This window comes from Salminus brasiliensis, chromosome 9 (assembly GCF_030463535.1).
Source record: "Salminus brasiliensis chromosome 9, fSalBra1.hap2, whole genome shotgun sequence".
Taxonomy (NCBI): Eukaryota; Metazoa; Chordata; class Actinopteri; order Characiformes; family Bryconidae; genus Salminus; species Salminus brasiliensis.
The window spans coordinates 10,897,725-10,925,670 of NC_132886.1; the positions used below are offsets into that span (position 1 = coordinate 10,897,725).

Genomic DNA, 27,946 nt, shown 5'->3' on the forward strand with positions numbered 1-27,946 from the left:
TACTATACGATTTTGTGCCAAATGCAGCAGCAGTCTGGCAGATGTGGTTAAATTACAGCAGAGGCAACAAGGTCTTAACACGGTTTTAAACATTAGCTCGCATGTAGTATGCGTTCTTCAAAGAGTACTTCTTGACGTCTCCTCAAATATACTGTAAAAGGTAGAAAAGGGAGACGAGGTGGCCGAGTGGTTAAGGCGATGGACTGCTAATCCATTGTGCTCTGCACGCGTGGGTTCGAATCCCATCCTCGTCGACAGATGCTATTTTGAGGCTCTATCAATCCTGTGTCAATATACCATTCAGGGAAAATCCATTTGCGCATCGTCGTAGAGAAACTGGGAAATGGCCATGGCTGTGAAAGCCGACATAAGAGAACACTGGCAGTTCTCAATTACACCATTGAGGTGTAGCCATAAGTTATTGCAAAATACTTTTTGTTAATTTTGTAAGAGGTTTGACCTTCGTGGAAGGCTAACGCCCCATAAAACTGGCTTAGCGACAGCCCTGGACAAAGCGTATTGCTTGCATCAGGCAAATCAGGGGAAATGTAGGCTGGTTTGCAACATGGAGTCCATTTTTATTTAGTGAGATACATATCTACGACGATCCAGTTAGCGTCACGGCAGTTAAAGCTCACGCAGCAATGACTACCAAACATGAACCCAAAGATATACGTTCTAGCAGACCTCTAATTGATGTCACCTGGCCCATCTAATTGCCTGTTTCGGAAGCACTTGTTTAGTTGAAACGTTTTTTTAGGGTTGGAGGTCTACAGGACTTAAGACTTGCAGTAAAAAAGGTCTTTGTGAGGTGAGCTGTTTTAAAGAAATATATTTTAATTCTACCGCTTTAAAGTGTAAAAATATAAACCAAAGCTCTCCTCCATGATATAATCACGATCAATTCTATTTCAATACTGCACCAGAAATAAACACTGTCCATTCATTCTGATATGTCATTCATCATTTGCTGCAAGCATTTCTTGACCTACCTTGTTTGTAAAGACACTATTGTTGCTACTAATCATTTAAACATACTGAAATAGCAGAACACCTCGTGTGCACACTACTCTCGACGTTTGACCATGTTTCTTGGAAAACTTATATATTATCTATTTAAAGAAAAATACTGATCATATTCAGACATCTCTGTAAGAATAAAGTCAAATAAAAAAAATCCCCAAATGTACTATTTTTGATTGATTTGTTGCAATTAGGAGCGTAAAATGAACGTAGAGCTACTGTTAGATAAATAAGCGTCAGGCAAGGGAGTGTCTCCAAGACGTGTAATTGCAGGATTACCCTCACACCATCATGGTTTCATGGACGTACTGACGAGGTGGCCGAGTGGTTAAGGCGATGGACTGCTAATCCATTGTGCTCTGCACGCGTGGGTTCGAATCCCATCCTCGTCGACTTGTGTAGTTTTAGGGTCCGAACAATCCTGGTAATTTCCATACTCAATTGAAGATCGCTCATTGCAAAAGAAATGCAGAATATATGATTTGACGTTCTTGTTAAAGCTTCGAAATTTTCAATGCCTTGAAGACAGCTTTTACACCTAATGATTCTCCTTATCTTTCCAACATTTCTATGAATGAAAAAAATGACAAAATGCGAAGATTACTTAGCATATTTATATAAGACTCAACTGAATATGTGAACTTTCTTTGAGGGGCTCTCTTTTTTATTTTCAGTCTTTTTGAAGTTTTTTATGTAACCTTGTATTACGTGAGAAAGGTTTGGGTAGTAAAGTGCCATTGTTGACATTTTTTACTTTTTGACATTATTTAAATTTGACAGTTATATTTTATGACTGTTATATTTTGTCAAAAATTGATAATTAAGACAAATTGACACTTATCAGAAGAAAAGCTTTCTACATAGACATTCACTGAAATGTAAGTTTTCCCCCTCTACCGTACATTTGGCATTTTAATGTGTCCAAAGTAGCCTACCTAATATTTTCAGTATGTGAAATATATCACATATATTTGCGACACCCCAGATACTATACGATTTTGTGCCAAATGCAGCAGCAGTCTGGCAGATGTGGTTAAATTACAGCAGAGGCAACAAGGTCTTAACACGGTTTTAAACATTAGCTCACATGTAGTATGCGTTCTTCAAAGAGTACTTCTTGACGTCTCCTCAAATATACTGTAAAAGGTAGAAAAGGGAGACGAGGTGGCCGAGTGGTTAAGGCGATGGACTGCTAATCCATTGTGCTCTGCACGCGTGGGTTCGAATCCCATCCTCGTCGGCAGACGCTATTTTGAGGCTCTATCAATCCTGTGTCAGTATACCATTCAGGGAAAATCCATTTGCGCATCGTCGTAGAGAAACTGGGAAATGGCCATGGCTGTGAAAGCCGACATAAGAGAACACTGGCAGTTCTCAATTACACCATTGAGGTGTAGCCATAAGTTATTGCAAAATACTTTTTGTTAATTTTGTAAGAGGTTTGACCTTCGTGGAAGGCTAACGCCCCATAAAACTGGCTTAGCGACAGCCCTGGACAAAGCGTATTGCTTGCATCAGGCAAATCAGGGGGAATGTAGGCTGGTTTGCAACATGGAGTCCATTTTTATTTAGTGAGATAGATATCTACGACGATCCAGTTAGCGTCACGGCAGTTAAAGCTCACGCAGCAATGACTACCAAACATGAACCCAAAGATATACATTCTAGCAGACCTCTAATTGATGTCACCTGGCCCATCTAATTGCCTGTTTCGGAAGCACTTGTTTAGTTGAAACGTTTTTTTAGGGTTGGAGGTCTACAGGACTTAAGACTTGCAGTAAAACATGTTTTTTTCCAAAAGGTCTTTGTGAGGTGAGCTGTTTTAAAGAAATATATTTTAATTCTACCGCTTTAAAGTGTAAAAATATAAACCAAAGCTCTCCTCCATGATATAATCACGATCTATTCTATTTCAATACTGCACCAGAAATAAACACTGTCCATTCATTCTGATATGTCATTCATCATTTGCTGCAAGCATTTCTTGACCTACCTTGTTTGTAAAGACACTATTGTTGCTACTAATCATTTAAACATACTGAAATAGCAGAACACCTTGTGTGCACACTACTCTCGACGTTTGACCATGTTTCTTGGAAAACTTATATATTATCTATTTAAAGAAAAATACTGAACATATTCAGACATCTTTGTAAGAATAAAGTCAAATAAAAAAATCCCAAAATGTACTATTTTTGATTGATTTGTTGCAATTAGGAGCGTAAAATGAACGTAGAACTACTGTTAGATAAATAAGCGTCAGGCAAGGGAGTGTCTCCAAGACGTGTAATTGCAGGATTACCCTCACACCATCATGGTTTCATGGACGTACTGACGAGGTGGCCGAGTGGTTAAGGCGATGGACTGCTAATCCATTGTGCTCTGCACGCGTGGGTTCGAATCCCATCCTCGTCGACTTGTGTAGTTTTAGGGTCCGAACAATCCTGGTAATTTCCATACTCAATTGAAGATCGCTCATTGCAAAAGAAATGCAGAATATATGATTTGACGTTCTTGTTAAAGCTTCGAAATTTTCAATGCCTTGAAGACAGCTTTTACACCTAATAATTCTCCTTATCTTTCCAACATTTCTATGAATGAAAAAAATGACAAAATGCGAAGATTACTTAGCATATTTATATAAGACTCAACTGAATATGTGAACTTTCTTTGAGGGGCTCTCTTTTTTATTTTCAGTCTTTTTGAAGTTTTTTATGTAACCTTGTATTACGTGAGAAAGGTTTGGGTAGTAAAGTGCCATTGTTGACATTTTTTACTTTTTGACATTATTTAAATTTGACAGTTATATTTTATGACTGTTATATTTTGTCAAAAATTGATAATTAAGACAAATTGACACTTATCAGAAGAAAAGCTTTCTACATAGACATTCACTGAAATGTAAGTTTTCCCCCTCTGCTGTACATTTGGCATTTTAATGTGTCCAAAGTAGCCTACCTAATATTTTCAGTATGTGAAATATATCACATATATTTGCGACACCCCAGATACTATACGATTTTGTGCCAAATGCAGCAGCAGTCTGGCAGATGTGGTTAAATTACGGAAGATGCAACAAGGTCTTAACACGGTTTTAAACATTAGCTCACATGTAGTATGCGTTCTTCAAAGAGTACTTCTTGACGTCTCCTCAAATATACTGTAAAAGGTGAAAAAGGGAGACGAGGTGGCCGAGTGGTTAAGGCGATGGACTGCTAATCCATTGTGCTCTGCACGCGTGGGTTCGAATCCCATCCTCGTCGACTTGTGTAGTTTTAGGGTCCGAACAATCCTGGTAATTTCCATACTCAATTGAAGATCGCTCATTGCAAAAGAAATGCAGAATATATGATTTGACGTTCTTGTTAAAGCTTCGACATTTTCAATGCCTTGAAGACAGCTTTTACACCTAATAATTCTCCTTATCTTTCCAACATTTCTATGAATGAAAAAAATGACAAAATGCGAAGATTACTTAGCATATTTATATAAGACTCAACTGAATATGTGAACTTTCTTTGAGGGGCTCTCTTTTTTATTTTCAGTCTTTTTGAAGTTTTTTATGTAACCTTGTATTACGTGAGAAAGGTTTGGGTAGTAAAGTGCCATTGTTGACATTTTTTACTTTTTGACATTATTTAAATTTGACAGTTATATTTTATGACTGTTATATTTTGTCAAAAATTGATAATTAAGACAAATTGACACTTATCAGAAGAAAAGCTTTCTACATAGACATTCACTGAAATGTAAGTTTTCCCCCTCTACTGTACATTTGGCATTTTAATGTGTCCAAAGAAGCCTACCTAATATTTTCAGTATGTGAAATATATCACATATATTTGCGACACCCCAGATACTATACGATTTTGTGCCAAATGCAGCAGCAGTCTGGCAGATGTGGTTAAATTACAGCAGAGGCAACAAGGTCTTAACACGGTTTTAAACATTAGCTCACATGTAGTATGCGTTCTTCAAAGAGTACTTCTTGACGTCTCCTCAAATATACTGTAAAAGGTAGAAAAGGGAGACGAGGTGGCCGAGTGGTTAAGGCGATGGACTGCTAATCCATTGTGCTCTGCACGCGTGGGTTCGAATCCCATCCTCGTCGGCAGACGCTATTTTGAGGCTCTATCAATCCTGTGTCAATATACCATTCAGGGAAAATCCATTTGCGCATCGTCGTAGAGAAACTGGGAAATGGCCATGGCTGTGAAAGCCGACATAAGAGAACACTGGCAGTTCTCAATTACACCATTGAGGTGTAGCCATAAGTTATTGCAAAATACTTTTTGTTAATTTTGTAAGAGGTTTGACCTTCGTGGAAGGCTAACGCCCCATAAAACTGGCTTAGCGACAGCCCTGGACAAAGCGTATTGCTTGCATCAGGCAAATCAGGGGAAATGTAGGCTGGTTTGCAACATGGAGTCCATTTTTATTTAGTGAGATAGATATCTACGACGATCCAGTTAGCGTCACGGCAGTTAAAGCTCACGCAGCAATGACTACCAAACATGAACCCAAAGATATACGTTCTAGCAGACTTCTAATTGATGTCACCTGGCCCATCTAATTGCCTGTTTCGGAAGCACTTGTTTAGTTGAAACGTTTTTTTAGGGTTGGAGGTCTACAGGACTTAAGACTTGCAGTAAAAAAGGTCTTTGTGAGGTGAGCTGTTTTAAAGAAATATATTTTAATCCTACCGCTTTAAAGTGTAAAAATATAAACCAAAGCTCTCCTCCATGATATAATCACGATCTATTCTATTTCAATACTGCACCAGAAATAAACACTGTCCATTCATTCTGATATGTCATTCATCATTTGCTGCAAGCATTTCTTGACCTACCTTGTTTGTAAAGACACTATTGTAGCTACTAATCATTTAAACATACTGAAATAGCAGAACACCTTGTGTGCACACTACTCTCGACGTTTGACCATTTTTCTTGGAAAACTTATATATTATCTATTTAAAGAAAAATACTGATCATATTGGGACATCTCTGTAAGAATAAAGTCAAATAAAAAAATCCCAAAATGTACTATTTTTGATTGATTTGTTGCAATTAGGAGCGTAAAATGAACGTAGAGCTACTGTTGGATGAATAAGCGTCAGGCAAGGGAGTGTCTCCAAGACGTGTAATTGCATGATTACCCTCACACCATCATGGTTTCATGGACGTACTGACGAGGTGGCCGAGTGGTTAAGGCGATGGACTACTAATCCATTGTGCTCTGCACGCGTGGGTTCGAATCCCATCCTCGTCGACTTGTGTAGTTTTAGGGTCCGAACAATCCTGGTAATTTCCATACTCAATTGAAGATCGCTCATTGCAAAAGAAATGCAGAATATATGATTTGACGTTCTTGTTAAAGCTTCGAAATTTTCAATGCCTTGAAGACAGCTTTTACACCTAATAATTCTCCTTATCTTTCCAACATTTCTATGAATGAAAAAAATGACAAAATGCGAAGATTACTTAGCATATTTATATAAGACTCAACTGAATATGTGAACTTTCTTTGAGGGGCTCTCTGTTTTATTTTCAGTCTTTTTGAAGTTTTTTATGTAACCTTGTATTACGTGAGAAAGGTTTGGGTAGTAAAGTGCCATTGTTGACATTTTTTACTTTTTGACATTATTTAAATTTGACAGTTATATTTTATGACTGTTATATTTTGTCAAAAATTGATAATTAAGACAAATTGACACTTATCAGAAGAAAAGCTTTCTACATAGACATTCACTGAAATGTAAGTTTTCCCCCTCTACCGTACATTTGGCATTTTAATGTGTCCAAAGTAGCCTACCTAATATTTTCAGTATGTGAAATATATCACATATATTTGCGACACCCCAGATACTATACGATTTTGTGCCAAATGCAGCAGCAGTCTGGCAGATGTGGTTAAATTACAGCAGAGGCAACAAGGTCTTAACACGGTTTTAAACATTAGCTCACATGTAGTATGCGTTCTTCAAAGAGTACTTCTTGACGTCTCCTCAAATATACTGTAAAAGGTAGAAAAGGGAGACGAGGTGGCCGAGTGGTTAAGGCGTTGGACTGCTAATCCATTGTGCTCTGCACGCGTGGGTTCGAATCCCATCCTCGTCGGCAGACGCTATTTTGAGGCTCTATCAATTCTGGGTTAATATACCATTCAGGGAAAATCCATTTGCGCATCGTCGTAGAGAAACTGGGAAATGGCGATGGCTGTGAAAGCCGACATAAGAGAACACTGGCAGTTCTCAATTACACCATTGAGGTGTATCCATAAGTTATTGCAAAATACTTTTTGTTAATTTTGTAAAAGGTTTGACCTTCGTGGAAGGCTAACGCCCCATAAAACTGGCTTAGCGACAGCCCTGGACAAAGCGTATTGCTTGCATCAGGCAAATCAGGGGGAATGTAGGCTGGTTTGCAACATGGAGTCCATTTTTATTTAGTGAGATACATATCTACGACGATCCAGTTAGCGTCACGGCAGTTAAAGCTCACGCAGCAATGACTACCAAACATGAACCCAAAGATATACATTCTAGCAGACCTCTAATTGATGTCACCTGGCCCATCTAATTGCCTGTTTCGGAAGCACTTGTTTAGTTGAAACGTTTTTTTAGGGTTGGAGGTCTACAGGACTTAAGACTTGCAGTAAAACATGTTTTTTTCCAAAAGGTCTTTGTGAGGTGAGCTGTTTTAAAGAAATATATTTTAATTCTACCGCTTTAAAGTGTAAAAATATAAACCAAAGCTCTCCTCCATGATATAATCACGATCAATTCTATTTCAATACTGCACCAGAAATAAACACTGTCCATTCATTCTGATATGTCATTCATCATTTGCTGCAAGCATTTCTTGACCTACCTTGTTTGTAAAGACACTATTGTTGCTACTAATCATTTAAACATACTGAAATAGCAGAACACCTCGTGTGCACACTACTCTCGACGTTTGACCATGTTTCTTGGAAAACTTATATATTATCTATTTAAAGAAAAATACTGAACATATTCAGACATCTTTGTAAGAATAAAGTCAAATAAAAAAATCCCCAAATGTACTATTTTTGATTGATTTGTTGCAATTAGGAGCGTAAAATGAACGTAGAGCTACTGTTGGATAAATAAGCGTCAGGCAAGGGAGTGTCTCCAAGACCTGTAATTGCACGATTACCCTCACACGATCATGGTTTCACGGACGTACTGACGAGGTGGCCGAGTGGTTAAGGCGATGGACTGCTAATCCATTGTGCTCTGCACGCGTGGGTTCGAATCCCATCCTCGTCGACTTGTGTAGTTTTAGGGTCCGAACAATCCTGGTAATTTCCATACTCAATTGAAGATCGCTCATTGCAAAAGAAATGCAGAATATATGATTTGACGTTCTTGTTAAAGCTTCGAAATTTTCAATGCCTTGAAGACAGCTTTTACACCTAATAATTCTCCTTATCTTTCCAACATTTCTATGAATGAAAAAAATGACAAAATGCAAAGATTACTTAGCATATTTATATAAGACTCAACTGAATATGTGAACTTTCTTTGAGGGGCTCTCTGTTTTATTTTCAGTCTTTTTGAAGTTTTTTATGTAACCTTGAATTACGTGAGAAAGGTTTGGGTAGTAAAGTGCCATTGTTGACATTTTTTACTTTTTGACATTATTTAAATTTGACAGTTATATTTTATGACTGTTATATTTTGTCAAAAATTGATAATTAAGACAAATTGACACTTATCAGAAGAAAAGCTTTCTACATAGACATTCACTGAAATGTAAGTTTTCCCCCTCTACCGTACATTTGGCATTTTAATGTGTCCAAAGTAGCCTACCTAATATTTTCAGTATGTGAAATATATCACATATATTTGCAACACCCCAGATACTATACGATTTTGTGCCAAATGCAGCAGCAGTCTGGCAGATGTGGTTAAATTACAGCAGAGGCAACAAGGTCTTAACACGGTTTTAAACATTAGCTCACATGTAGTATGCGTTCTTCAAAGAGTACTTCTTGACGTCTCCTCAAATATACTGTAAAAGGTAGAAAAGGGAGACGAGGTGGCCGAGTGGTTAAGGCGTTGGACTGCTAATCCATTGTGCTCTGCACGCGTGGGTTCGAATCCCATCCTCGTCGGCAGACGCTATTTTGAGGCTCTATCAATTCTGGGTTAATATACCATTCAGGGAAAATCCATTTGCGCATCGTCGTAGAGAAACTGGGAAATGGCGATGGCTGTGAAAGCCGACATAAGAGAACACTGGCAGTTCTCAATTACACCATTGAGGTGTATCCATAAGTTATTGCAAAATACTTTTTGTTAATTTTGTAAAAGGTTTGACCTTCGTGGAAGGCTAACGCCCCATAAAACTGGCTTAGCGACAGCCCTGGACAAAGCGTATTGCTTGCATCAGGCAAATCAGGGGGAATGTAGGCTGGTTTGCAACATGGAGTCCATTTTTATTTAGTGAGATACATATCTACGACGATCCAGTTAGCGTCACGGCAGTTAAAGCTCACGCAGCAATGACTACCAAACATGAACCCAAAGATATACATTCTAGCAGACCTCTAATTGATGTCACCTGGCCCATCTAATTGCCTGTTTCGGAAGCACTTGTTTAGTTGAAACGTTTTTTTAGGGTTGGAGGTCTACAGGACTTAAGACTTGCAGTAAAACATGTTTTTTTCCAAAAGGTCTTTGTGAGGTGAGCTGTTTTAAAGAAATATATTTTAATTCTACCGCTTTAAAGTGTAAAAATATAAACCAAAGCTCTCCTCCATGATATAATCACGATCAATTCTATTTCAATACTGCACCAGAAATAAACACTGTCCATTCATTCTGATATGTCATTCATCATTTGCTGCAAGCATTTCTTGACCTACCTTGTTTGTAAAGACACTATTGTTGCTACTAATCATTTAAACATACTGAAATAGCAGAACACCTCGTGTGCACACTACTCTCGACGTTTGACCATGTTTCTTGGAAAACTTATATATTATCTATTTAAAGAAAAATACTGATCATATTCAGACATCTCTGTAAGAATAACGTCAAATAAAAAAAATCCCCAAATGTACTATTTTTGATTGATTTGTTGCAATTAGGAGCGTAAAATGAACGTAGAGCTACTGTTAGATAAATAAGCGTCAGGCAAGGGAGTGTCTCCAAGACGTGTAATTGCAGGATTACCCTCACACCATCATGGTTTCATGGACGTACTGACGAGGTGGCCGAGTGGTTAAGGCGATGGACTGCTAATCCATTGTGCTCTGCACGCGTGGGTTCGAATCCCATCCTCGTCGACTTGTGTAGTTTTAGGGTCCGAACAATCCTGGTAATTTCCATACTCAATTGAAGATCGCTCATTGCAAAAGAAATGCAGAATATATGATTTGACGTTCTTGTTAAAGCTTCGAAATTTTCAATGCCTTGAAGGCAGCTTTTACACCTAATAATTCTCCTTATCTTTCCAACATTTCTATGAATGAAAAAAATGACAAAATGCAAAGATTACTTAGCATATTTATATAAGACTCAACTGAATATGTGAACTTTCTTTGAGGGGCTCTCTGTTTTATTTTCAGTCTTTTTGAAGTTTTTTATGTAACCTTGTATTACGTGAGAAAGGTTTGGGTAGTAAAGTGCCATTGTTGACATTTTTTACTTTTTGACATTATTTAAATTTGACAGTTATATTTTATGACTGTTATATTTTGTCAAAAATTGATAATTAAGACAAATTGACACTTATCAGAAGAAAAGCTTTCTACATAGACATTCACTGAAATGTAAGTTTTCCCCCTCTACCGTACATTTGGCATTTTAATGTGTCCAAAGTAGCCTACCTAATATTTTCAGTATGTGAAATATATCACATATATTTGCGACACCCCAGATACTATACGATTTTGTGCCAAATGCAGCAGCAGTCTGGCAGATGTGGTTAAATTACAGCAGAGGCAACAAGGTCTTAACACTGTTTTAAACATTAGCTCACATGTAGTATGCGTTCTTCAAAGAGTACTTCTTGACGTCTCCTCAAATATACTGTAAAAGGTAGAAAAGGGAGACGAGGTGGCCGAGTGGTTAAGGCGTTGGACTGCTAATCCATTGTGCTCTGCACGCGTGGGTTCGAATCCCATCCTCGTCGGCAGACGCTATTTTGAGGCTCTATCAATCCTGTGTCAATATACCATTCAGGGAAAATCCATTTGCGCATCGTCGTAGAGAAACTGGGAAATGGCCATGGCTGTGAAAGCCGACATAAGAGAACACTGGCAGTTCTCAATTACACCATTGAGGTGTAACCATAAGTTATTGCAAAATACTTTTTGTTAATTTTGTAAGAGGTTTGACCTTCGTGGAAGGCTAACGCCCCATAAAACTGGCTTAGCGACAGCCCTGGACAAAGCGTATTGCTTGCATCAGGCAAATCAGGGGGAATGTAGGCTGGTTTGCAACATGGAGTCCATTTTAATTAAGTGAGATAGATATCTACGACGATCCAGTTAGCGTCACGGCAGTTAAAGCTCACGCAGCAATGACTACCAAACATGAACCCAAAGATATACATTCTAGCAGACCTCTAATTGATGTCACCTGGCCCATCTAATTGCCTGTTTCGGAAGCACTTGTTTAGTTGAAACGTTTTTTTAGGGTTGGAGGTCTACAGGACTTAAGACTTGCAGTAAAACATGTTTTTTTCCAAAAGGTCTTTGTGAGGTGAGCTGTTTTAAAGAAATATATTTTAATTCTACCGCTTTAAAGTGTAAAAATATAAACCAAAGCTCTCCTCCATGATATAATCACGATCTATTCTATTTCAATACTGCACCAGAAATAAACACTGTCCATTCATTCTGATATGTCATTCATCATTTGCTGCAAGCATTTCTTGACCTACCTTGTTTGTAAAGACACTATTGTAGCTACTAATCATTTAAACATACTGAAATAGCAGAACACCTCGTGTGCACACTACTCTCGACGTTTGACCATGTTTCTTGGAAAACTTATATATTATCTATTTAAAGAAAAATACTGAACATATTCAGACATCTTTGTAAGAATAAAGTCAAATAAAAAAATCCCCAAATGTACTATTTTTGATTGATTTGTTGCAATTAGGAGCGTAAAATGAACGTAGAGCTACTGTTGGATAAATAAGCGTCAGGCAAGGGAGTGTCTCCAAGACCTGTAATTGCACGATTACCCTCACACGATCATGGTTTCACGGACGTACTGACGAGGTGGCCGAGTGGTTAAGGCGATGGACTGCTAATCCATTGTGCTCTGCACGCGTGGGTTCGAATCCCATCCTCGTCGACTTGTGTAGTTTTAGGGTCCGAACAATCCTGGTAATTTCCATACTCAATTGAAGATCGCTCATTGCAAAAGAAATGCAGAATATATGATTTGACGTTCTTGTTAAAGCTTCGAAATTTTCAATGCCTTGAAGACAGCTTTTACACCTAATAATTCTCCTTATCTTTCCAACATTTCTATGAATGAAAAAAATGACAAAATGCAAAGATTACTTAGCATATTTATATAAGACTCAACTGAATATGTGAACTTTCTTTGAGGGGCTCTCTGTTTTATTTTCAGTCTTTTTGAAGTTTTTTATGTAACCTTGTATTACGTGAGAAAGGTTTGGGTAGTAAAGTGCCATTGTTGACATTTTTTACTTTTTGACATTATTTAAATTTGACAGTTATATTTTATGACTGTTATATTTTGTCAAAAATTGATAATTAAGACAAATTGACACTTATCAGAAGAAAAGCTTTCTACATAGACATTCACTGAAATGTAAGTTTTCCCCCTCTACCGTACATTTGGCATTTTAATGTGTCCAAAGTAGCCTACCTAATATTTTCAGTATGTGAAATATATCACATATATTTGCGACACCCCAGATACTATACGATTTTGTGCCAAATGCAGCAGCAGTCTGGCAGATGTGGTTAAATTACAGCAGAGGCAACAAGGTCTTAACACGGTTTTAAACATTAGCTCACATGTAGTATGCGTTCTTCAAAGAGTACTTCTTGACGTCTCCTCAAATATACTGTAAAAGGTAGAAAAGGGAGACGAGGTGGCCGAGTGGTTAAGGCGATGGACTGCTAATCCATTGTGCTCTGCACGCGTGGGTTCGAATCCCATCCTCGTCGGCAGACGCTATTTTGAGGCTCTATCAATCCTGTGTCAATATACCATTCAGGGAAAATCCATTTGCGCATCGTCGTAGAGAAACTGGGAAATGGCCATGGCTGTGAAAGCCGACATAAGAGAACACTGGCAGTTCTCAATTACACCATTGAGGTGTAGCCATAAGTTATTGCAAAATACTTTTTGTTAATTTTGTAAGAGGTTTGACCTTCGTGGAAGGCTAACGCCCCATAAAACTGGCTTAGCGACAGCCCTGGACAAAGCGTATTGCTTGCATCAGGCAAATCAGGGGAAATGTAGGCTGGTTTGCAACATGGGGTCCATTTTTATTTAGTGAGATAGATATCTACGACGATCCAGTTAGCGTCACGGCAGTTAAAGCTCACGCAGCAATGACTACCAAACATGAACCCAAAGATATACGTTCTAGCAGACTTCTAATTGATGTCACCTGGCCCATCTAATTGCCTGTTTCGGAAGCACTTGTTTAGTTGAAACGTTTTTTTAGGGTTGGAGGTCTACAGGACTTAAGACTTGCAGTAAAAAAGGTCTTTGTGAGGTGAGCTGTTTTAAAGAAATATATTTTAATTCTACCGCTTTAAAGTGTAAAAATATAAACCAAAGCTCTCCTCCATGATATAATCACGATCTATTCTATTTCAATACTGCACCAGAAATAAACACTGTCCATTCATTCTGATATGTCATTCATCATTTGCTGCAAGCATTTCTTGACCTACCTTGTTTGTAAAGACACTATTGTAGCTACTAATCATTTAAACATACTGAAATAGCAGAACACCTTGTGTGCACACTACTCTCGACGTTTGACCATTTTTCTTGGAAAACTTATATATTATCTATTTAAAGAAAAATACTGATCATATTGGGACATCTCTGTAAGAATAAAGTCAAATAAAAGAAATCCCAAAATGTACTGTTTTGGATTAATTTGTTGCAATTAGGAGCGTAAAATGAACATAGAGCTACTGTTGGATAAATAAGCGTCAGGCAAGGGAGTGTCTCCAAGACGTGTACTCGTACGATTACCCTCACACGATCATAGCTTCACGGACGTACTGACGAGGTGGCCGAGTGGTTAAGGCGATGGACTGCTAATCCATTGTGCTCTGCACGCGTGGGTTCGAATCCCATCCTCGTCGACTTGTGTAGTTTTAGGGTCCGAACAATCCTGGTAATTTCCATACTCAATTGAAGATCGCTCATTGCAAAAGAAATGCAGAATATATGATTTGACGTTCTTGTTAAAGCTTCGAAATTTTCAATGCCTTGAAGACAGCTTTTACACCTAATAATTCTCCTTATCTTTCCAACATTTCTATGAATGAAAAAAATGACAAAATGCGAAGATTACTTAGCATATTTATATAAGACTCAACTGAATATGTGAACTTTCTTTGAGGGGCTCTCTTTTTTATTTTCAGTCTTTTTGAAGTTTTTTATGTAACCTTGTATTATGTGAGAAAGGTTTGGGTAGTAAAGTGTCATTGTTGACATTTTTTACTTTTTGACATTATTTAAATTTGACAGTTATATTTTATGACTGTTATATTTTGTCAAAAATTGATAATTAAGACAAATTGACACTTATCAGAAGAAAAGCTTTCTACATAGACATTCACTGAAATGTAAGTTTTCCCCCTCTACTGTACATTTGGCATTTTAATGTGTCCAAAGTAGCCTACCTAATATTTTCAGTATGTGAAATATATCACATATATTTGCGACACCCCAGATACTATACGATTTTGTGCCAAATGCAGCAGCAGTCTGGCAGATGTGGTTAAATTACGGAAGATGCAACAAGGTCTTAACACGGTTTTAAACATTAGCTCACATGTAGTATGCGTTCTTCAAAGAGTACTTCTTGACGTCTCCTCAAATATACTGTAAAAGGTAGAAAAGGGAGACGAGGTGGCCGAGTGGTTAAGGCGATGGACTGCTAATCCATTGTGCTCTGCACGCGTGGGTTCGAATCCCATCCTCGTCGGCAGACGCTATTTTGAGGCTCTATCAATCCTGTGTCAATATACCATTCAGGGAAAATCCATTTGCGCATCGTCGTAGAGAAACTGGGAAATGGCCATGGCTGTGAAAGCCGACATAAGAGAACACTGGCAGTTCTCAATTACACCATTGAGGTGTAGCCATAAGTTATTGCAAAATACTTTTTGTTAATTTTGTAAGAGGTTTGACCTTCGTGGAAGGCTAACGCCCCATAAAACTGGCTTAGCGACAGCCCTGGACAAAGCGTATTGCTTGCATCAGGCAAATCAGGAGAAATGTAGGCTGGTTTGCAACATGGAGTCCATTTTTATTTAGTGAGATAGATATCTACGACGATCCAGTTAGCGTCACGGCAGTTAAAGCTCACGCAGCCATGACTACCAAACATGAACCCAAAGATATACGTTCTAGCAGACTTCTAATTGATGTCACCTGGCCCATCTAATTGCCTGTTTCGGAAGCACTTGTTTAGTTGAAACGTTTTTTTAGGGTTGGAGGTCTACAGGACTTAAGACTTGCAGTAAAAAAGGTCTTTGTGAGGTGAGCTGTTTTAAAGAAATATATTTTAATCCTACCGCTTTAAAGTGTAAAAATATAAACCAAAGCTCTCCTCCATGATATAATCACGATCTATTCTATTTCAATACTGCACCAGAAATAAACACTGTCCATTCATTCTGATATGTCATTCATCATTTGCTGCAAGCATTTCTTGACCTACCTTGTTTGTAAAGACACTATTGTAGCTACTAATCATTTAAACATACTGAAATAGCAGAACACCTTGTGTGCACACTACTCTCGACGTTTGACCATTTTTCTTGGAAAACTTATATATTATCTATTTAAAGAAAAATACTGATCATATTGGGACATCTCTGTAAGAATAAAGTCAAATAAAAAAATCCCAAAATGTACTATTTTTGATTGATTTGTTGCAATTAGGAGCGTAAAATGAACGTAGAGCTACTGTTGGATAAATAAGCGTCAGGCAAGGGAGTGTCTCCAAGACGTGTAATTGCATGATTACCCTCACACCATCATGGTTTCATGGCCGTACTGACGAGGTGGCCGAGTGGTTAAGGCGATGGACTGCTAATCCATTGTGCTCTGCACGCGTGGGTTCGAATCCCATCCTCGTCGACTTGTGTAGTTTTAGGGTCCGAACAATCCTGGTAATTTCCATACTCAATTGACGATCGCTCATTGCAAAAGAAATGCAGAATATATGATTTGACGTTCTTGTTAAAGCTTCGAAATTTTCAATGCCTTGAAGACAGCTTTTACACCTAATAATTCTCCTTATCTTTCCAACATTTCTATGAATGAAAAAAATGACAAAATGCGAAGATTACTTAGCATATTTATATAAGACTCAACTGAATATGTGAACTTTCTTTGAGGGGCTCTCTTTTTTATTTTCAGTCTTTTTGAAGTTTTTTATGTAACCTTGTATTATGTGAGAAAGGTTTGGGTAGTAAAGTGTCATTGTTGACATTTTTTTTTTTCCCAGAAACTGGGAAATGGCGATGGCTGTGAAAGCCGACATAAGAGAACACTGGCAGTTCTCAATTACACCATTGAGGTGTAGCCATAAGTTATTGCAAAATACTTTTTGTTAATTTTGTAAGAGGTTTGACCTTCGTGGAAGGCTAACGCCCCATAAAACTGGCTTAGCGACAGCCCTGGACAAAGCGTATTGCTTGCATCAGGCAAATCAGGGGAAATGTAGGCTGGTTTGCAACATGGAGTCCATTTTTATTTAGTGAGATACATATCTACGACGATCCAGTTAGCGTCACGGCAGTTAAAGCTCACGCAGCAATGACTACCAAACATGAACCCAAAGATATACGTTCTAGCAGACTTCTAATTGATGTCACCTGGCCCATCTAATTGCCTGTTTCGGAAGCACTTGTTTAGTTGAAACGTTTTTTTAGGGTTGGAGGTCTACAGGACTTAAGACTTGCAGTAAAAAAGGTCTTTGTGAGGTGAGCTGTTTTAAAGAAATATATTTTAATCCTACCGCTTTAAAGTGTAAAAATATAAACCAAAGCTCTCCTCCATGATATAATCACGATCTATTCTATTTCAATACTGCACCAGAAATAAACACTGTCCATTCATCCTGATATGTCATTCATCATTTGCTGCAAGCATTTCTTGACCTACCTTGTTTGTAAAGACACTATTGTAGCTACTAATCATTTAAACATACTGAAATAGCAGAACACCTTGTGTGCACACTACTCTCGACGTTTGACCATTTTTCTTGGAAAACTTATATATTATCTATTTAAAGAAAAATACTGATCATATTGGGACATCTCTGTAAGAATAAAGTCAAATAAAAAAAATCCCAAAATGTACTATTTTTGATTGATTTGTTGCAATTAGGAGCGTAAAATGAACGTAGAGCTACTGTTGGATAAATAAGCGTCAGGCAAGGGAGTGTCTCCAAGACGTGTAATTGCATGATTACCCTCACACCATCATGGTTTCATGGACGTACTGACGAGGTGGCCGAGTGGTTAAGGCGATGGACTGCTAATCCATTGTGCTCTGCACGCGTGGGTTCGAATCCCATCCTCGTCGACTTGTGTAGTTTTAGGGTCCGAACAATCCTGGTAATTTCCATACTCAATTGAAGATCGCTCATTGCAAAAGAAATGCAGAATATATGATTTGACGTTCTTGTTAAAGCTTCGAAATTTTCAATGCCTTGAAGACAGCTTTTACACCTAATAATTCTCCTTATCTTTCCAACATTTCTATGAATGAAAAAAATGACAAAATGCGAAGATTACTTAGCATATTTATATAAGACTCAACTGAATATGTGAACTTTCTTTGAGGGGCTCTCTTTTTTATTTTCAGTCTTTTTGAAGTTTTTTATGTAACCTTGTATTATGTGAGAAAGGTTTGGGTAGTAAAGTGTCATTGTTGACATTTTTTACTTTTTGACATTATTTAAATTTGACAGTTATATTTTATGATTGTTATATTTTGTCAAAAATTGATAATTAAGACAAATTGACACTTATCAGAAGAAAAGCTTTCTACATAGACATTCACTGAAATGTAAGTTTTCCCCCTCTACTGTACATTTGGCATTTTAATGTGTCCAAAGTAGCCTACCTAATATTTTCAGTATGTGAAATATATCACATATATTTGCGACACCCCAGATACTATACGATTTTGTGCCAAATGCAGCAGCAGTCTGGCAGATGTGGTTAAATTACGGAAGATGCAACAAGGTCTTAACACGGTTTTAAACATTAGCTCACATGTAGTATGCGTTCTTCAAAGAGTACTTCTTGACGTCTCCTCAAATATACTGTAAACGGTAAAAAAGGGAGACGAGGTGGCCGAGTGGTTAAGGCGATGGACTGCTAATCCATTGTGCTCTGCACGCGTGGGTTCGAATCCCATCCTCGTCGGCAGACGCTATTTTGAGGCTCTATCAATCCTGTGTCAATATACCATTCAGGGAAAATCCATTTGCGCATCGTCGTAGAGAAACTGGGAAATGGCCATGGCTGTGAAAGCCGACATAAGAGAACACTGGCAGTTCTCAATTACACCATTGAGGTGTAGCCATAAGTTATTGCAAAATACTTTTTGTTAATTTTGTAAGAGGTTTGACCTTCGTGGAAGGCTAACGCCCCATAAAACTGGCTTAGCGACAGCCCTGGACAAAGCGTATTGCTTGCATCAGGCAAATCAGGGGAAATGTAGGCTGGTTTGCAACATGGGGTCCATTTTTATTTAGTGAGATAGATATCTACGACGATCCAGTTAGCGTCACGGCAGTTAAAGCTCACGCAGCAATGACTACCAAACATGAACCCAAAGATATACGTTCTAGCAGACTTCTAATTGATGTCACCTGGCCCATCTAATTGCCTGTTTCGGAAGCACTTGTTTAGTTGAAACGTTTTTTTAGGGTTGGAGGTCTACAGGACTTAAGACTTGCAGTAAAAAAGGTCTTTGTGAGGTGAGCTGTTTTAAAGAAATATATTTTAATTCTACCGCTTTAAAGTGTAAAAATATAAACCAAAGCTCTCCTCCATGATATAATCACGATCTATTCTATTTCAATACTGCACCAGAAATAAACACTGTCCATTCATTCTGATATGTCATTCATCATTTGCTGCAAGCATTTCTTGACCTACCTTGTTTGTAAAGACACTATTGTAGCTACTAATCATTTAAACATACTGAAATAGCAGAACACCTTGTGTGCACACTACTCTCGACGTTTGACCATTTTTCTTGGAAAACTTATATATTATCTATTTAAAGAAAAATACTGATCATATTGGGACATCTCTGTAAGAATAAAGTCAAATAAAAGAAATCCCAAAATGTACTGTTTTGGATTAATTTGTTGCAATTAGGAGCGTAAAATGAACATAGAGCTACTGTTGGATAAATAAGCGTCAGGCAAGGGAGTGTCTCCAAGACGTGTACTCGTACGATTACCCTCACACGATCATAGCTTCACGGACGTACTGACGAGGTGGCCGAGTGGTTAAGGCGATGGACTGCTAATCCATTGTGCTCTGCACGCGTGGGTTCGAATCCCATCCTCGTCGACTTGTGTAGTTTTAGGGTCCGAACAATCCTGGTAATTTCCATACTCAATTGAAGATCGCTCATTGCAAAAGAAATGCAGAATATATGATTTGACGTTCTTGTTAAAGCTTCGAAATTTTCAATGCCTTGAAGACAGCTTTTACACCTAATAATTCTCCTTATCTTTCCAACATTTCTATGAATGAAAAAAATGACAAAATGCGAAGATTACTTAGCATATTTATATAAGACTCAACTGAATATGTGAACTTTCTTTGAGGGGCTCTCTTTTTTATTTTCAGTCTTTTTGAAGTTTTTTATGTAACCTTGTATTATGTGAGAAAGGTTTGGGTAGTAAAGTGTCATTGTTGACATTTTTTTTTTCCCAGAAACTGGGAAATGGCGATGGCTGTGAAAGCCGACATAAGAGAACACTGGCAGTTCTCAATTACACCATTGAGGTGTAGCCATAAGTTATTGCAAAATACTTTTTGTTAATTTTGTAAGAGGTTTGACCTTCGTGGAAGGCTAACGCCCCATAAAACTGGCTTAGCGACAGCCCTGGACAAAGCGTATTGCTTGCATCAGGCAAATCAGGGGAAATGTAGGCTGGTTTGCAACATGGAGTCCATTTTTATTTAGTGAGATACATATCTACGACGATCCAGTTAGCGTCACGGCAGTTAAAGCTCACGCAGCAATGACTACCAAACATGAACCCAAAGATATACGTTCTAGCAGACTTCTAATTGATGTCACCTGGCCCATCTAATTGCCTGTTTCGGAAGCACTTGTTTAGTTGAAACGTTTTTTTAGGGTTGGAGGTCTACAGGACTTAAGACTTGCAGTAAAAAAGGTCTTTGTGAGGTGAGCTGTTTTAAAGAAATATATTTTAATTCTACCGCTTTAAAGTGTAAAAATATAAACCAAAGCTCTCCTCCATGATATAATCACGATCTATTCTATTTCAATACTGCACCAGAAATAAACACTGTCCATTCATTCTGATATGTCATTCATCATTTGCTGCAAGCATTTCTTGACCTACCTTGTTTGTAAAGACACTATTGTTGCTACTAATCATTTAAACATACTGAAATAGCAGAACACCTCGTGTGCACACTATCCTCGCCGTTTGACCATGTTACTTAGAAAACTTATATATTATCTATTTAAAGAAAAATACTGATCATATTGGGACATCTCTGTAAGAATAAAGTCAAATAAAAAAAATCCCAAAATGTACTGTTTTGGATTGATTTGTTGCAATTAGGAGCGTAAAATGAACATAGAGCTACTGTTGGATAAATAAGCGTCAGGCAAGGGAGTGTCTCCAAGACCTGTAATTGCACGATTACCCTCACACGATGATGGTTTCACGGACGTACTGACGAGGTGGCCGAGTGGTTAAGGCGATGGACTGCTAATCCATTGTGCTCTGCACGCGTGGGTTCGAATCCCATCCTCGTCGACTTGTGTAGTTTTAGGGTCCGAACAATCCTGGTAATTTCCATACTCAATTGACGATCGCTCATTGCAAAAGAAATGCAGAATATATGATTTGACGTTCTTGTTAAAGCTTCGAAATTTTCAATGCCTTGAAGACAGCTTTTACACCTAATAATTCTCCTTATCTTTCCAACATTTCTATGAATGAAAAAAATGACAAAATGCGAAGATTACTTAGCATATTTATATAAGACTCAACTGAATATGTGAACTTTCTTTGAGGGGCTCTCTTTTTTATTTTCAGTCTTTTTGAAGTTTTTTATGTAACCTTGTATTATGTGAGAAAGGTTTGGGTAGTAAAGTGTCATTGTTGACATTTTTTACTTTTTGACATTATTTAAATTTGACAGTTATATTTTATGACTGTTATATTTAGTCAAAAATTGATAATTAAGACAAATTGACACTTATCAAAAGAAAAGCTTTCTACATAGACATTCACTGAAATGTAAGTTTTCCCCCTCTACTGTACATTTGGCATTTTAATGTGTCCAAAGTAGCCTACCTAATATTTTCAGTATGTGAAATATATCACATATATTTGCGACACCCCAGATACTATAAGATTTTGTGCCAAATGCAGCAGCAGTCTGGCAGATGTGGTTAAATTACAGAAGATGCAACAAGGTCTTAATACGGTTTTAAACATTAGCTCACATGTAGTATGCGTTCTTCAAAGAGTACTTCTTGACGTCTCCTCAAATATACTGTAAAAGGTAGAAAAGGGAGACGAGGTGGCCGAGTGGTTAAGGCGATGGACTGCTAATCCATTGTGCTCTGCACGCGTGGGTTCGAATCCCATCCTCGTCGGCAGACGCTATTTTGAGGCTCTATCAATCCTGTGTCAATATACCATTCAGGGAAAATCCATTTGCGCATCGTCGTAGAGAAACTGGGAAATGGCCATGGCTGTGAAAGCCGACATAAGAGAACACTGGCAGTTCTCAATTACACCATTGAGGTGTAGCCATAAGTTATTGCAAAATACTTTTTGTTAATTTTGTAAGAGGTTTGACCTTCGTGGAAGGCTAACGCCCCATAAAACTGGCTTAGCGACAGCCCTGGACAAAGCGTATTGCTTGCATCAGGCAAATCAGGGGAAATGTAGGCTGGTTTGCAACATGGAGTCCATTTTTATTTAGTGAGATACATATCTACGACGATCCAGTTAGCGTCACGGCAGTTAAAGCTCACGCAGCAATGACTACCAAACATGAACCCAAAGATATACGTTCTAGCAGACCTCTAATTGATGTCACCTGGCCCATCTAATTGCCTGTTTCGGAAGCACTTGTTTAGTTGAAACGTTTTTTTTAGGGTTGGAGGTCTACAGGACTTAAGACTTGCAGTAAAACATGTTTTTTTCCAAAAGGTCTTTGTGAGGTGAGCTGTTTTAAAGAAATATCTTTTAATTCTACCGCTTTAAAGTGTAAAAATATAAACCAAAGCTCTCCTCCATGATATAATCACGATCTATTCTATTTCAATACTGCACCAGAAATAAACACTGTCCATTCATTCTGATATGTCATTCATCATTTGCTGCAAGCATTTCTTGACCTACCTTGTTTGTAAAGACACTATTGTTGCTACTAATCATTTAAACATACTGAAATAGCAGAACACCTCGTGTGCACACTATCCTCGCCGTTTGACCATGTTACTTAGAAAACTTATATATTATCTATTTAAAGAAAAATACTGATCATATTGGGACATCTCTGTAAGAATAAAGTCAAATAAAAAAAATCCCAAAATGTACTGTTTTGGATTGATTTGTTGCAATTAGGAGCTTAAAATGAACATAGAGCTACTGTTGGATAAATAAGCGTCAGGCAAGGGAGTGTCTCCAAGACCTGTAATTGCACGATTACCCTCACACGATCATGGTTTCACGGACGTACTGACGAGGTGGCCGAGTGGTTAAGGCGATGGACTGCTAATCCATTGTGCTCTGCACGCGTGGGTTCGAATCCCATCCTCGTCGACTTGTGTAGTTTTAGGGTCCGAACAATCCTGGTAATTTCCATACTCAATTGAAGATCGCTCATTGCAAAAGAAATGCAGAATATATGATTTGACGTTCTTGTTAAAGCTTCGAAATTTTCAATGCCTTGAAGACAGCTTTTACACCTAATAATTCTCCTTATCTTTCCAACATTTCTATGAATGAAAAAAATGACAAAATGCGAAGATTACTTAGCATATTTATATAAGACTCAACTGAATATGTGAACTTTCTTTGAGGGGCTCTCTTTTTTATTTTCAGTCTTTTTGAAGTTTTTTATGTAACCTTGTATTATGTGAGAAAGGTTTGGGTAGTAAAGTGTCAAGAAGACATTTTTTACTTTTTGACATTATTTAAATTTGACAGTTATATTTTATGACTGTTATATTTAGTCAAAAATTGATAATTAAGACAAATTGACACTTATCAGAAGAAAAGCTTTCTACATAGACATTCACTGAAATGTACGTTTTCCCCCTCTACTGTACATTTGGCATTTTAATGTGTCCAAAGTAGCCTACCTAATATTTTCAGTATGTGAAATATATCACATATATTTGCGACACCCCAGATACTATACGATTTTGTGCCAAATGCAGCAGCAGTCTGGCAGATGTGGTTAAATTACAGAAGATGCAACAAGGTCTTAATACGGTTTTAAACATTAGCTCACATGTAGTATGCGTTCTTCAAAGAGTACTTCTTGACGTCTCCTCAAATATACTGTACAAGGTAGAAATGGGAGACGAGGTGGCCGAGTGGTTAAGGCGATGGACTGCTAATCCATTGTGCTCTGCACGCGTGGGTTCGAATCCCATCCTCGTCGGCAGACGCTATTTTGAGGCTCTATCAATCCTGTGTCAATATACCATTCAGGGAAAATCCATTTGCGCATCGTCGTAGAGAAACTGGGAAATGGCCATGGCTGTGAAAGCCGACATAAGAGAACACAGGCAGCTCTCAATTACACCATTGAGGTGTAGCCATAAGTTATTGCAAAATACTTTTTGTTAATTTTGTAAGAGGTTTGACCTTCGTGGAAGGCTAACGCCCCATAAAACTGGCTTAGCGACAGCCCTGGACAAAGCGTATTGCTTGCATCAGGCAAATCAGGGGAAATGTAGGCTGGTTTGCAACATGGAGTCCATTTTTATTTAGTGAGATACATATCTACGACGATCCAGTTAGCGTCACGGCAGTTAAAGCTCACGCAGCAATGACTACCAAACATGAACCCAAAGATATACGTTCTAGCAGACCTCTAATTGATGTCACCTGGCCCATCTAATTGCCTGTTTCGGAAGCACTTGTTTAGTTGAAACGTTTTTTTTAGGGTTGGAGGTCTACAGGACTTAAGACTTGCAGTAAAACATGTTTTTTTCCAAAAGGTCTTTGTGAGGTGAGCTGTTTTAAAGAAATATCTTTTAATTCTACCGCTTTAAAGTGTAAAAATATAAACCAAAGCACTCCTCCATGATATAATCACGATCTATTCTATTTCAATACTGCACCAGAAATAAACACTGTCCATTCATTCTGTTATGTCATTCATCATTTGCTGCAAGCATTTCTTGACCTACCTTGTTTGTAAAGACACTATTGTTGCTACTAATCATTTAAACATACTGAAATAGCAGAACACCTCGTGTGCACACTACTCTCGACGTTTGACCATGTTTCTTGGAAAACTTATATATTATCTATTTAAAGAAAAATACTGATCATATTGGGACATCTCTGTAAGAATAAAGTCAAATAAAAAAAATCCCAAAATGTACTATTTTTGATTGATTTGTTGCAATTGGGAGCGTAAAATGAACGTAGAGCTACTGTTGGATAAATAAGCGTCACGCAAGGGAGTGTCTCCAAGACGTGTACTCGTACGATTACCCTCACACGATCATAGCTACACGGACGTACTGACGAGGTGGCCGAGTGGTTAAGGCGATGGACTGCTAATCCATTGTGCTCTGCACGCGTGGGTTTGAATCCCATCCTCGTCGACTTGTGTAGTTTTAGGGTCCGAACAATCCTGGTAATTTCCATACTCAATTGAAGATCGCTCATTGCAAAAGAAATGCAGAATATATGATTTGACGTTCTTGTTAAAGCTTCGAAATTTTCAATGCCTTGAAGACAGCTTTTACACCTAATAATTCTCCTTATCTTTCCAACATTTCTATGAATGAAAAAAATGACAAAATGCGAAGATTACTTAGCATATTTATATAAGACTCAACTGAATATGTGAACTTTCTTTGAGGGGCTCTCTTTTTTATTTTCAGTCTTTTTGAAGTTTTTTATGTAACCTTGTATTACGTGAGAAAGGTTTGGGTAGTAAAGTGTCATTGTTGACATTTTTTACTTTTTGACATTATTTAAATTTGACAGTTATATTTCATGACTTTTATATTTTGTCAAAAATTGATAATTAAGACAAATTGACACTTATCAGAAAAAAAGCTTTCTACATAGACATTCACTGAAATGTAAGTTTACCCCCTCTACTGTACATTTGGCATTTTAATGTGTCCAAAGTTGCCTACCTAATATTTTCAGTATGTGAAATATATCACATATATTTGCGACACCCCAGATACTATACGATTTTGTGCTAAATGCAGCAGCAGTCTGGCAGATGTGGTTAAATTACAGCAGAGGCAACAAGGTCTTAACACGGTTTTAAACATTCGCTCACATGTAGTATGCGTTCTTCAAAGAGTACTTCTTGACGTCTCCTCAAATATACTGTACAAGGTAGAAATGGGAGACGAGGTGGCCGAGTGGTTAAGGCGATGGACTGCTAATCCATTGTACTCTGCACGCGTGGGTTCGAATCCCATCCTCATCGGCAGACGCTATTTTGAGGCTCTATCAATCCTGTGTCAATATACCATTCAGGGAAAATCCATTTGCGCATCGTCGTAGAGAAACTGGGAAATGGCCATGTCTGTGAAAGCCGACATAAGAGAACACTGGCAGTTCTCAATTACACCATTGAGGTGTAGCCATAAGTTATTGCAAAATACTTTTTGTTAATTTTGTAAGAGGTTTGACCTTCGTGGAAGGCTGACGCCCCATAAAACTGGCTTAGCGACAGCCCTGGACAAAGCGTATTGCTTGCATCAGGCAAATCAGGGGAAATGTAGGCTGGTTTGCAACATGGAGTCCATTTTTATTTAGTGAGATACATATCTACGACGATCCAGTTAGCGTCACGGCAGTTAAAGCTCACGCAGCAATGACTACCAAACATGAACCCAAAGATATACGTTCTAGCAGACCTCTAATTGATGTCACATGGCCCATCTAATTGCCTGTTTCGGAAGCACTTGTTTAGTTGAAACGTTTTTTTAGGGTTGGAGGTCTACAGGACTTAAGACTTGCAATAAAACATGTTTTTTTCCAAAAGGTCTTTGTGAGGTGAGCTGTTTTAAAGAAATATATTTTAATTCTACCGCTTTAAAGTGTAAAAATATAAACCAAAGCTCTCCTCCATGATATAATCACGATCTATTCTATTTCAATACTGCACCAGAAATAAACACTGTCCATTCATTCTGATATGTCATTCATCATTTGCTGCAAGCATTTCTTGACCTACCTTGTTTGTAAAGACACTATTGTAGCTACTAATCATTTAAACATACTGAAATAGCAGAACACCTTGTGTGCACACTACTCTCGACGTTTGACCATTTTTCTTGGAAAACTTATATATTATCTATTTAAAGAAAAATACTGATCATATTGGGACATCTCTGTAAGAATAAAGTCAAATAAAAGAAATCCCAAAATGTACTGTTTTGGATTAATTTGTTGCAATTAGGAGCGTAAAATGAACATAGAGCTACTGTTGGATAAATAAGCGTCAGGCAAGGGAGTGTCTCCAAGACGTGTACTCGTACGATTACCCTCACACGATCATAGCTTCACGGACGTACTGACGAGGTGGCCGAGTGGTTAAGGCGATGGACTGCTAATCCATTGTGCTCTGCACGCGTGGGTTCGAATCCCATCCTCGTCGACTTGTGTAGTTTTAGGGTCCGAACAATCCTGGTAATTTCCATACTCAATTGAAGATCGCTCATTGCAAAAGAAATGCAGAATATATGATTTGACGTTCTTGTTAAAGCTTCGAAATTTTCAATGCCTTGAAGACAGCTTTTACACCTAATAATTCTCCTTATCTTTCCAACATTTCTATGAATGAAAAAAATGACAAAATGCGAAGATTACTTAGCATATTTATGTAAGACTCAACTGAATATGTGAACTTTCTTTGAGGGGCTCTCTTTTTTATTTTCAGTCTTTTTGAAGTTTTTTATGTAACCTTGTATTACGTGAGAAAGGTTTGGGTAGTAAAGTGTCATTGTTGACATTTTTTACTTTTTGACATTATTTAAATTTGACAGTTATATTTCATGACTTTTATATTTTGTCAAAAATTGATAATTAAGACAAATTGACACTTATCAGAAGAAAAGCTTTCTACATAGACATTCACTGAAATGTAAGTTTTCCCCCTCTACTGTACATTTGGCATTTTAATGTGTCCAAAGTAGCCTACCTAATATTTTCAGTATGTGAAATATATCACATATATT

The 27,946-nt window shown here is 37.8% G+C and overlaps 27 non-coding genes across 27 annotated transcripts; all 27 read left to right on the top strand.

Moving 5' to 3' along the window:
- The first annotated feature begins 172 nt into the window (after positions 1-172).
- On the top strand, positions 173-254 carry trnas-gcu (transfer RNA serine (anticodon GCU)). The gene has a single exon. It is a non-coding gene; the product is annotated as a tRNA-Ser (tRNA).
- Positions 255-1,333: 1,079 nt separating this feature from the next.
- Positions 1,334-1,415, top strand: trnas-gcu (transfer RNA serine (anticodon GCU)). Its single transcript has one exon. It is a non-coding gene; the product is annotated as a tRNA-Ser (tRNA).
- Positions 1,416-2,181: 766 nt separating this feature from the next.
- trnas-gcu (transfer RNA serine (anticodon GCU)) lies at positions 2,182-2,263 on the top strand. The gene has a single exon. It is a non-coding gene; the product is annotated as a tRNA-Ser (tRNA).
- A 1,093-nt stretch (positions 2,264-3,356) lies between these two features.
- Positions 3,357-3,438, top strand: trnas-gcu (transfer RNA serine (anticodon GCU)). Its single transcript has one exon. It is a non-coding gene; the product is annotated as a tRNA-Ser (tRNA).
- Positions 3,439-4,204: 766 nt separating this feature from the next.
- trnas-gcu (transfer RNA serine (anticodon GCU)) lies at positions 4,205-4,286 on the top strand. The gene has a single exon. It is a non-coding gene; the product is annotated as a tRNA-Ser (tRNA).
- A 766-nt stretch (positions 4,287-5,052) lies between these two features.
- Positions 5,053-5,134, top strand: trnas-gcu (transfer RNA serine (anticodon GCU)). Its single transcript has one exon. It is a non-coding gene; the product is annotated as a tRNA-Ser (tRNA).
- Positions 5,135-6,212: 1,078 nt separating this feature from the next.
- Positions 6,213-6,294, top strand: trnas-acu (transfer RNA serine (anticodon ACU)). Its single transcript has one exon. It is a non-coding gene; the product is annotated as a tRNA-Ser (tRNA).
- Positions 6,295-7,060: 766 nt separating this feature from the next.
- trnas-gcu (transfer RNA serine (anticodon GCU)) lies at positions 7,061-7,142 on the top strand. The gene has a single exon. It is a non-coding gene; the product is annotated as a tRNA-Ser (tRNA).
- Positions 7,143-8,235: 1,093 nt separating this feature from the next.
- trnas-gcu (transfer RNA serine (anticodon GCU)) lies at positions 8,236-8,317 on the top strand. Its single transcript has one exon. It is a non-coding gene; the product is annotated as a tRNA-Ser (tRNA).
- Positions 8,318-9,083: 766 nt separating this feature from the next.
- Positions 9,084-9,165, top strand: trnas-gcu (transfer RNA serine (anticodon GCU)). The gene has a single exon. It is a non-coding gene; the product is annotated as a tRNA-Ser (tRNA).
- Positions 9,166-10,259: 1,094 nt separating this feature from the next.
- Positions 10,260-10,341, top strand: trnas-gcu (transfer RNA serine (anticodon GCU)). The gene has a single exon. It is a non-coding gene; the product is annotated as a tRNA-Ser (tRNA).
- Positions 10,342-11,107: 766 nt separating this feature from the next.
- Positions 11,108-11,189, top strand: trnas-gcu (transfer RNA serine (anticodon GCU)). Its single transcript has one exon. It is a non-coding gene; the product is annotated as a tRNA-Ser (tRNA).
- A 1,093-nt stretch (positions 11,190-12,282) lies between these two features.
- Positions 12,283-12,364, top strand: trnas-gcu (transfer RNA serine (anticodon GCU)). Its single transcript has one exon. It is a non-coding gene; the product is annotated as a tRNA-Ser (tRNA).
- A 766-nt stretch (positions 12,365-13,130) lies between these two features.
- trnas-gcu (transfer RNA serine (anticodon GCU)) lies at positions 13,131-13,212 on the top strand. Its single transcript has one exon. It is a non-coding gene; the product is annotated as a tRNA-Ser (tRNA).
- Positions 13,213-14,291: 1,079 nt separating this feature from the next.
- On the top strand, positions 14,292-14,373 carry trnas-gcu (transfer RNA serine (anticodon GCU)). The gene has a single exon. It is a non-coding gene; the product is annotated as a tRNA-Ser (tRNA).
- A 766-nt stretch (positions 14,374-15,139) lies between these two features.
- On the top strand, positions 15,140-15,221 carry trnas-gcu (transfer RNA serine (anticodon GCU)). Its single transcript has one exon. It is a non-coding gene; the product is annotated as a tRNA-Ser (tRNA).
- Positions 15,222-16,299: 1,078 nt separating this feature from the next.
- On the top strand, positions 16,300-16,381 carry trnas-gcu (transfer RNA serine (anticodon GCU)). Its single transcript has one exon. It is a non-coding gene; the product is annotated as a tRNA-Ser (tRNA).
- A 1,370-nt stretch (positions 16,382-17,751) lies between these two features.
- On the top strand, positions 17,752-17,833 carry trnas-gcu (transfer RNA serine (anticodon GCU)). The gene has a single exon. It is a non-coding gene; the product is annotated as a tRNA-Ser (tRNA).
- Positions 17,834-18,599: 766 nt separating this feature from the next.
- On the top strand, positions 18,600-18,681 carry trnas-gcu (transfer RNA serine (anticodon GCU)). The gene has a single exon. It is a non-coding gene; the product is annotated as a tRNA-Ser (tRNA).
- Positions 18,682-19,760: 1,079 nt separating this feature from the next.
- Positions 19,761-19,842, top strand: trnas-gcu (transfer RNA serine (anticodon GCU)). Its single transcript has one exon. It is a non-coding gene; the product is annotated as a tRNA-Ser (tRNA).
- A 1,369-nt stretch (positions 19,843-21,211) lies between these two features.
- On the top strand, positions 21,212-21,293 carry trnas-gcu (transfer RNA serine (anticodon GCU)). Its single transcript has one exon. It is a non-coding gene; the product is annotated as a tRNA-Ser (tRNA).
- Positions 21,294-22,059: 766 nt separating this feature from the next.
- trnas-gcu (transfer RNA serine (anticodon GCU)) lies at positions 22,060-22,141 on the top strand. The gene has a single exon. It is a non-coding gene; the product is annotated as a tRNA-Ser (tRNA).
- A 1,095-nt stretch (positions 22,142-23,236) lies between these two features.
- On the top strand, positions 23,237-23,318 carry trnas-gcu (transfer RNA serine (anticodon GCU)). The gene has a single exon. It is a non-coding gene; the product is annotated as a tRNA-Ser (tRNA).
- A 765-nt stretch (positions 23,319-24,083) lies between these two features.
- trnas-gcu (transfer RNA serine (anticodon GCU)) lies at positions 24,084-24,165 on the top strand. Its single transcript has one exon. It is a non-coding gene; the product is annotated as a tRNA-Ser (tRNA).
- Positions 24,166-25,260: 1,095 nt separating this feature from the next.
- Positions 25,261-25,342, top strand: trnas-gcu (transfer RNA serine (anticodon GCU)). Its single transcript has one exon. It is a non-coding gene; the product is annotated as a tRNA-Ser (tRNA).
- Positions 25,343-26,108: 766 nt separating this feature from the next.
- Positions 26,109-26,190, top strand: trnas-gcu (transfer RNA serine (anticodon GCU)). Its single transcript has one exon. It is a non-coding gene; the product is annotated as a tRNA-Ser (tRNA).
- Positions 26,191-27,284: 1,094 nt separating this feature from the next.
- On the top strand, positions 27,285-27,366 carry trnas-gcu (transfer RNA serine (anticodon GCU)). Its single transcript has one exon. It is a non-coding gene; the product is annotated as a tRNA-Ser (tRNA).
- The last annotated feature ends 580 nt before the right edge of the window (positions 27,367-27,946 follow it).